At 39.6% G+C, this 8,180-nt stretch overlaps 1 pseudogene; it reads left to right on the top strand.

The window, feature by feature from the left end:
• The first annotated feature begins 464 nt into the window (after positions 1-464).
• On the top strand, positions 465-3,068 carry LOC147032600 (uncharacterized; annotated as a pseudogene).
• The last annotated feature ends 5,112 nt before the right edge of the window (positions 3,069-8,180 follow it).

The raw sequence follows: 8,180 nt of genomic DNA, 5'->3' as shown, positions 1-8,180 counted from the left end.
ATATGGCTGCCCCAGATATTTCAATGCACAGCAAACTTTTTTCTGGTGCATTTTACACCCCATAAATGTATTACCAACAGATAGAAACATGTCACTAAACTACCAGAATAACCCTTTATTTATATTCTGTGACATCTCCTTGACGTCGAAATGATGTCATAGCAATGCGATAGCCCCCATAATTTGAAATTTTATCAAACATTTTATTCTATAACCAATAATATCAAATCACCAGTCTAAGTCACTTTGGATTTACTATTTTCTACTGAATAAAAAGGTGTCAAGTGATTTATGTATTTCCCTCTCTCCATGGTAATATTTCCTCAGCTTCCCTTTTATTTTAGAATCCTTAACATCAGGACAGGCAGTAAAGATTCCAGGATTCCTGAGAAGGTTCAGCGAATCCACATTTGACTACAGATAAAGACAATGTCAGCTTTTGAACAGGTGTAAACTGTTGCACAATGACATCTACACCAATTTTGTGTTTAGAGAGTGATGAATTGCATTTGTGTTGTCTGTGTAATGAACGTATCGACGAAGGTGAGCCATCTCCAAAGTTAACTCAGGATGGATTGCAGTCTATTCGAGCACTGGCAGAAAGATGGGTAAAAATTGACCAGAGTTTATGTACTCAGGCACCCTATGTTGAATTCCTGTCTGCTGCACAGCGTCTTTCTACCGCAGGCCAGGATGTCTATGTTCATGAGAACTGCAGAATCACCCGAAAGGAAGCCCAGTCCAAAAAACTACTGCCGTCGAGTTCAGGGACAACTGGTTCGCATGAGTCCAATGAAGATGTTGCTAGTCCCCCGTACAGGATACGGAGAGGGTCCCTTCCAACGAAGAAAATCTGTTTTATCTGCAATGTGCAAACAGCAGATGACAGCAAACCCTTCAATGGTGGTGGTCTAGGCCGATGTTCTGAGAAAAATGCAGTATCAAAAATCCTGCAAGCTAGGGATGTGAAAATAAATGATGAAACTGACAAGTTGCATGCTGCCGCAAAAAGAATTGATGTAATTCTTAGTGGTGCGTCCTATGACGTTTTTGCAGTGGATGTGTATTATCATAAGACTTGCTATGATAAGTTTACTTACACTTATGAGTGGAAGCTTCCAGCAGAGGAGGATGGATTCGTTTCAGAGGTCATGGATGGCTTTTTCAAACTGTTCCAACGCATGGTCATCAAGGATCTGAATGCCTATTTTCTGACAGAGTTAACTGATGATATAAAGGAGATGAGTGAAGAATATAATGTTAGGGACCCTCCGATTTCAAAAGCCTATACTTTGAAAAAATGCCTGACTGAGAGATTTGGAGATGCCATTGACTTTCACTTGCTGGGAAACCGGCTGGTCGTCCACTCTAGTGCGGTCAATCCACTTTCGTACTCTACGGCTACATTACAAGGAAATGGACTTCGTGAATCTGATCTGACCAAGGCATTTGCTAGGCTAATTCGTCGAAAACTTTCGCAGAGGCAGGCTGTAAAATGGCCGTTACAACCAGACGAACTGTTTACTCTACTTGATAGTCACAGACCACTCCACTGTATTTACAATGCCATTGCTTGGTCAATCAATCCCAGGAGGTCAACAAACACATTTGGATATGCCACTGCCTCTAGGGTTAAAGGCGAGAAAATTTTGGCCAGAGCTGAAAGTTGGGAGAAACTGGTCAATGGTGAGTATTCTCCAATTGGAGTTGCTATGAGTTTAACCATTCACAGGATAACAGGCAGCAAGGAAGCCACTCAACTCCGAAACCGATGTGGAATTGGGGTATCGTACACGGATGTTCATGATATCAATAACATCTGGGCAAAGTTCATCTCGATGGAGCATAAGAGGATGCTTCCTCCAGGTTTTACCGCAGGGCAAAGTGTGCATATAACTTTTGATAACTCTGACGGGAAACAACAGACTCTAACAGGAGCTCAAACCACCCACCATACAACTGGTACAATATTCCAGGCTGTCCGAGCAGATGATACCCCGACCGGTACTGCCTCCAAACAGGAACAGTCCAGTCTAATTGACCAAGAGGAGCCAGATTATGGAACATTCAAAATCCCAAAGAAGAGAGCACCCCCTCCGTCGTTTCCTGACTTCAATGATGACTACAGAGATTTAAAACTTCTAGCTGATGCTTTGCAACGAAATATTGCGTGGGTTATTGTTGGTACAGTGGGTGATGATTGCCTTGAATAATTATTTCCAGAGGTTGATAAAGATGTGCTAGGGCCTGTAGGTTCTTGGACTTCATTCATGAAAACTGTGACTGACTGCTCCACTACTAAGTGCAAGTTGGAGCATCTTCCTGTCATTCCTTTGCCTCCAGCAGACAATGTGATTAAATGGTACATGGACATGATCGAACAGATAGCAGACGATCTTGAATTGGACTATATTTTTGCACATGCAGATGAGGCAATTAACAGCAAAATGTTGATCATTTCATGGCTAAATCAGGAGAGGTACGACAAAATCATACCACTCATGGGAGGATTCCACACCATTTTGGTTAACCTGAAAATTCTCATCAAGAAGTATGGATGTCTTGGTTTTAAGGACTGGTGGGTAGATTCTGGAGCCATTGCTGATGGTTCTGTTGCTCAAGCGTTTGAGGGACGTCACAATCCATGGTAAGTAATTCAGAAGTGTCCATTTGATCAAAATGTTACTTTTTATTTGATTTCCTATTTCTGAATTCTGGATAAAATTTTGCTCATTCTTTTATAGGAGATGGTGCCAAGGAAACAGCTGAAGAATTAGGAAGTGACGAGGAATATGAAGGAGATGGAGAAAGTTCTGAAACTGATGATGACATGGAAGAATGTTCTTCAGATAACTGCGGACTTGATTCTGACTTCGAGAGTGAAGACAGAGATATAGACCTTAGTGACTGAGAATTGAAAAGCTTCTGTGCTTTTAGAACTGTGACTTTTTAAAACAATAACTAAGCATCTGGGATCATTGAGAGGGGATAGAAATACATTTCAATTCGTGTATTTTGTTGGACTAATCCCAAATAGCTTCTCTAACATTGAAATCTAGTATGGCACAGCGAGGAGAGGTCGCTGTACCTAATATGATGTCATTTTGCTGTCATTGAAAATTTATGGACCAGCGATTAGAATACCACATTTTTATCCCATTTTAATTCATTCAAAATAAAAAAGTTTGATAAAATTTGAAATTATGGGGCCTATCGCATTGCTATGGCATCATTTTGACATCAAGGAAACGTCACAGAATAGAAATAAAAGGTTATTCTGGTAGTTTAGTGACATGTTTCTATCTGTTGGTAATACATTTATGGGGTGTAAAATGCACCTGAAAAAAGTTTGCAGTGCATTGAAATATCTGGGGCAGCCATATTGGATTTGCGGCAAAATTCAGGGTGGCCCAGAAGCTTATTTGAAAGAATATGTTCCAAAGTACATAAATCAGCAGAGAAAACCTTGACTGGAAAAAAGGGCAGTTTTTGCCTGGCAGAGACCTGTCTAATACTTGTACAGGCTCTTATGAAGCTTAGGGATCCAAAAAAGCCGAGGAGTACAAAGATTTACCTCTTTACATTTAATACTGAAATTATTTACAAAAACTTCCTGATGCTCAGAGATAATATCATGGAGTGACTTATGAAAAGGAACAGATGTGCTATTTCCTATGCGATTGAAAGTATCGTAACTGCATCAATTCCTAACTCTCTTAATAAAACCTCCACATAGAACTTTATACAAACCACAATAAAATTATTAGCAGCCTTATCCGCTGGAGTTATTACATAGCTATCATGGAGATCCCAAATATCTTTACGAACACTCGGCTTGTTCAACACTGGTTTAGACTGACCCAGTGAAAGCAAGTCCCGACAACTAAAAACAATATCCTATTATCCAGGACTTCCATAACTCTGTTAAACCATGCATTAAAACTGTTTACAGATTACTTAAACTTGGTGCACATTTTGTTAATAAAATTAGAGACAGAATCCACAACTGAAGACCTAATGCAGTTCCAAGGATGAGTTACTGGTTCCCTATATTGAGCTCCCATTTTCATCAGATCCCTAATTTCACGATTACTAATTATATTCAAATCCAAGGAAACTACGTGTCCACAAGGACCATTTAAAAAAAATGGGAAGACAAACATGCAGTCAGTTTCCAAAATTTCCTTTACAATATCTATACCCAGAGTTTAAAGAAATTTACCATAATTACCTCCATCACCGAAGGTGACGTCTGTTTGTCTGTCACCCCTTTCTGTCTGTTTGTCTGTCACCCCTTTCTGTCTGTTTGTCTGTGTGCAGGATATCTCCAAAAGTTGTGGACGGATTCGGACGAAACTTGGTGGACATGTTGGATGTGTGACAAGGAAGAATTGATTCAATTTTGGTGAAGATCCGAATCCGGATATGGATCTGAGAATTTTTAAAGTGATTCTTCACCATTGAAAGATAGGGCTCAAAAACGATAAATAGCATGATATTTCAAAAATTTATTGGGCCAGAAATGTTATCGTGGATCAGGCGTTACGGGGCGAAGGTATGCACTCTACCTAGTGCCTTTTTAGTTGAATAAGGATTGTCCTATGGTCTTAGTGAAAGTGAAATAAACCTTCAATGTGGGGTTCACTCCCCAACTTCATCTGGAAATAATCTCTCTGCACTAGTTTCCCTTAAAATAGAATGAAGCCGAAGCCTATCTGCCTGCTTGTTGCACAACTACAAACTAAGAACTCGTGGATCCTATCAACTTTGGAAGTAGACTTCTTCACCAGAACCCTGCTTCAAAAGCTTTGATCAAAAACGAGCACGTCATATGAACCTGCTAAACTCCAGAGAATACGAGCTAAGACTTGTTTGGAACATGACCTCAGAAGAACATAATCATGAAAAAACCTTTCCTTCATAAAAACCTTTAAGTTTATCAATTAGCTCTGAAATTTCCATGCTTGGAGATCACTTCGTCCAAATAAAAAGGGAGCAGCGGTAACCCTTCCCATAATATTTTTCTCAAGACTGTATGGGGTAAAGTGTTACATGAACTCAAGTTACCTCTGTCATCAAAGGTGTACGGAGGTTCTGTTCTCAACCCTGTCTGTTTGTCTGTGAGCGGGATATCTAAAAAGGTTACGGACGGATTTGGATGAAATTTGGGGGACCAGTTGGATGTTTGACAAAGATGAATTGATTAGATTTTAGTGAAGATCTGGATCTGGATACAAGAATTTTAAAAAGTGATTCTTCACCATTGATAGATAGGGCCAAAAACGATATAGAGCAAGATATCTCAAAAGGTTGTGAATTGATAATGATAAAACTTAGTGGATACATTGGCTAGGTGACAAGAACAAGCAGATTAGATTTTGGTTTAGGTCTGGATCAAGATCTGGCCTATCAGTGGGATACAAAATGTAAAAATTTCAGCTTGGCGGTGATATGCACTCTACCAAATGCCGTTCTATTTTGTGGTTCCATTGACCATGCAATATTTGATTATCTTTTTTTTTGGTTATTGATCAAACTTTGATGAAACAATATTTGGTTGTGTTGACCATCATTTTTATGGTTAGGTTGGACCAAAGAAAATTTGGGTGCTCAGCATACCAAAACCTTTCGGATAAAACCTGACCAATATGTTTTTGGTTAAGTTTTTCTTCATTCATGGCTGTGCATCTTGTTAGACTGTCAAGGATACGGCTTACGAAAATTCCCCTTTTTCTATCTTAAGGGACAACATGGCTGAGAGAATGCTATGAAATACTTTCCATGAAGAGTTTAAAAAAGACTTTTGCAAATTTCATATATAACAAGAAAAACAGCAATCAGAGATTACAGACCCATGCCAGGACTTCTTTTGAGTGGTGTATTTTTTATGTTTTAGGGTTATATGGCTGCCAACCATGTGACCTATGATATCATCTGTTCCTCATGGGTTCCTCAAGATATGAATCTTTTGTTCCTCGTGGGCAGGCGGTCATACGTGTAAAGTTTCACCTCGATTTGTTCAGCCACTTCAGAGAAGAAGATTTTTGAAGGTTTAAAAAAACAAAAACAATATGGCTGCTGAATCATGTGACCGATGACATCATTATTATCATTAAAACAATCTACAGTTGCACCAATGGTGAAAATTTAGTCTCAATCCGACAAGCGGTTGCGGAGAAAAACACGAAAGTTCTGTGCGGACAAACACACAGACAAACAAACGGATCCAAATGCAATACCCTCTCCTTTGGCGAGGGTAACAAGTGTAGTTGGGAATATATATCATGTTCAGACTATATGGCATGCCACAGGCATGACCAACCATAGACCATTTTGAAAGTCACTTTGTAACTGAAATGTCAAACAAAAAAAGGCAAACTTTTGAGGACTCAATATTTGTGAGGTTGGGGGACATTTTTTGTGCAGTTCATGGAATTTGTGCAAAAATGCAAATTTGACATTATTTTGGTGCTCATCATTTTAAGAAGCATTTTAAGAATCAGCTATGAAGTTGAGACAAGCACCACATGTCAATCAGATCAACCAGTGCAGGCAAATTCCCTCCCCCTGAAAGTCATTAATGAGCTCGCCAGGTAGGTCTTTAACAATGATCCAATAGTGACATATAAACTCTCTTGAGACTATAAGTTATGTTTCCAGAAGTATGGAATCCAAATTCTTCATAACTTTGCCTCCAGACACATTTTAGACCCTCGACCTCAGGTCCATCATTCGGCCATGCCAATTTTATTTGCAAAGACAGCTATAGTCATTAACTCATTGCCCAATAAAGACAAACTCTACTGGCTAAATTGCTTTTAAAAGGCTGAAAAAAAATTAAAACAAAGGCCACCATTGAATGTGTAGGTTTTGCTTCCAGATTTCTTACAAGAAGTTCCAAAAAATATTACCTGTTGTGAGAGTGAATAAAGGTCAAGGTTAATACTTCTGATTACTGAAAGTTACATTAATCTGATATCACTCAACCCGTAGATTTCATCCAGAGTTCTTACTCATAGATACATTTAAAGTTGTTCACAACAACAGAAGCAATTACTGCAGCAGCAAAAATAACAATAACAGCAAAGTGAGGACTGTCATGTAATGTAAGAAAAAACAAACACTTTGCCTTTGGAACCCAAGGCCAACTCCACTCTTGGATTACTGACTTCTTCAACTCTCGTAGCCAATGCATGGTTCTCAATGAAACCCTTTCGTCTCCACTCCCTGGCAAGGTTGGAGTACCACAAGGCAGTGGTCTTGACCCCATATTATTCCTAATCTTCATCAATTATCTCTCTAACTCTCTGGAAAATCCTCTTTTTATCTTTGCTGATGACTCCATTCTCTGCCATGACATCCCTCATCCTTAAGACAGACAGACAGGCAGCAGCCTCTTCCTTCTCCTCAGACCTTGACAAAATCACAAACTGGTCAAACATTTGGAACATGTATTTTAATCCTGAGAAATCCCTCATTCATTTTCATTTTCTCATTCTCTCTCTCTTTCTCTCTCTCTCTCTCTGAAAGGACAGTACGTTAAAAACCCTTTAATCTATCTTCTCAACAACCCTCTCGAAGAGGTTCAGTCACTCAAACTCTTGGGTCTCACTCTCAGCCATGATCTCTCTTGGGCAAGCTACATTTCAAAATTGGCCTCCAAAGCCAGATGCCTACTGGGTATCCTCCACCTTGAAAGGTCCTTCCTTGGCACACCTGAGCTCCTATCCACCTCCAAGGCTTTCATGTAATTTGTAAATCTTTTTTAGACCTTTCAGAAAGGGTTGGGAATTGGTGGGGGTGGGGTGGGAATAGTTTGTAAATCTTGTTCAGACCTTTCAGCTCAATATATGGAGGCCTATATTTTTGGGTGACTTGCTTTTTATCAGCTTTACAGTTACCATACATTGGTGTGGGTCATGCCAATCACAGGAGGTGTTGTCAAAGTAAGGAGTCAACAACAAATTATGCACACAAGTGTCGAGAGTTGGTAAAATTCGGAAGAAGTGTTGGGAATTGGGTTAATGATGAGAAGATATCATTGGTCGGGAGTAATTAACCATGGAAGGCATTGGAATGGCCATACAAGATGCAGAGCTTGCAGCAGGAGTTAGAGGCCAGCTTTTATGCATGGTCTGCCAAGGAGAGGTCAGAGCTGAAGTCGAGAAATTTGAGATACC

Source organism: Eptatretus burgeri, chromosome 2 (genome assembly GCF_056783735.1).
Source record: "Eptatretus burgeri isolate ZD-2024b chromosome 2, Ebu_testis_v1, whole genome shotgun sequence".
Lineage (NCBI taxonomy): Eukaryota > Metazoa > Chordata > Myxini > Myxiniformes > Myxinidae > Eptatretus > Eptatretus burgeri.
The sequence above is the reverse complement of the archived record's forward strand: the minus strand, read 5'-3'. Positions and strand labels throughout refer to the sequence as shown.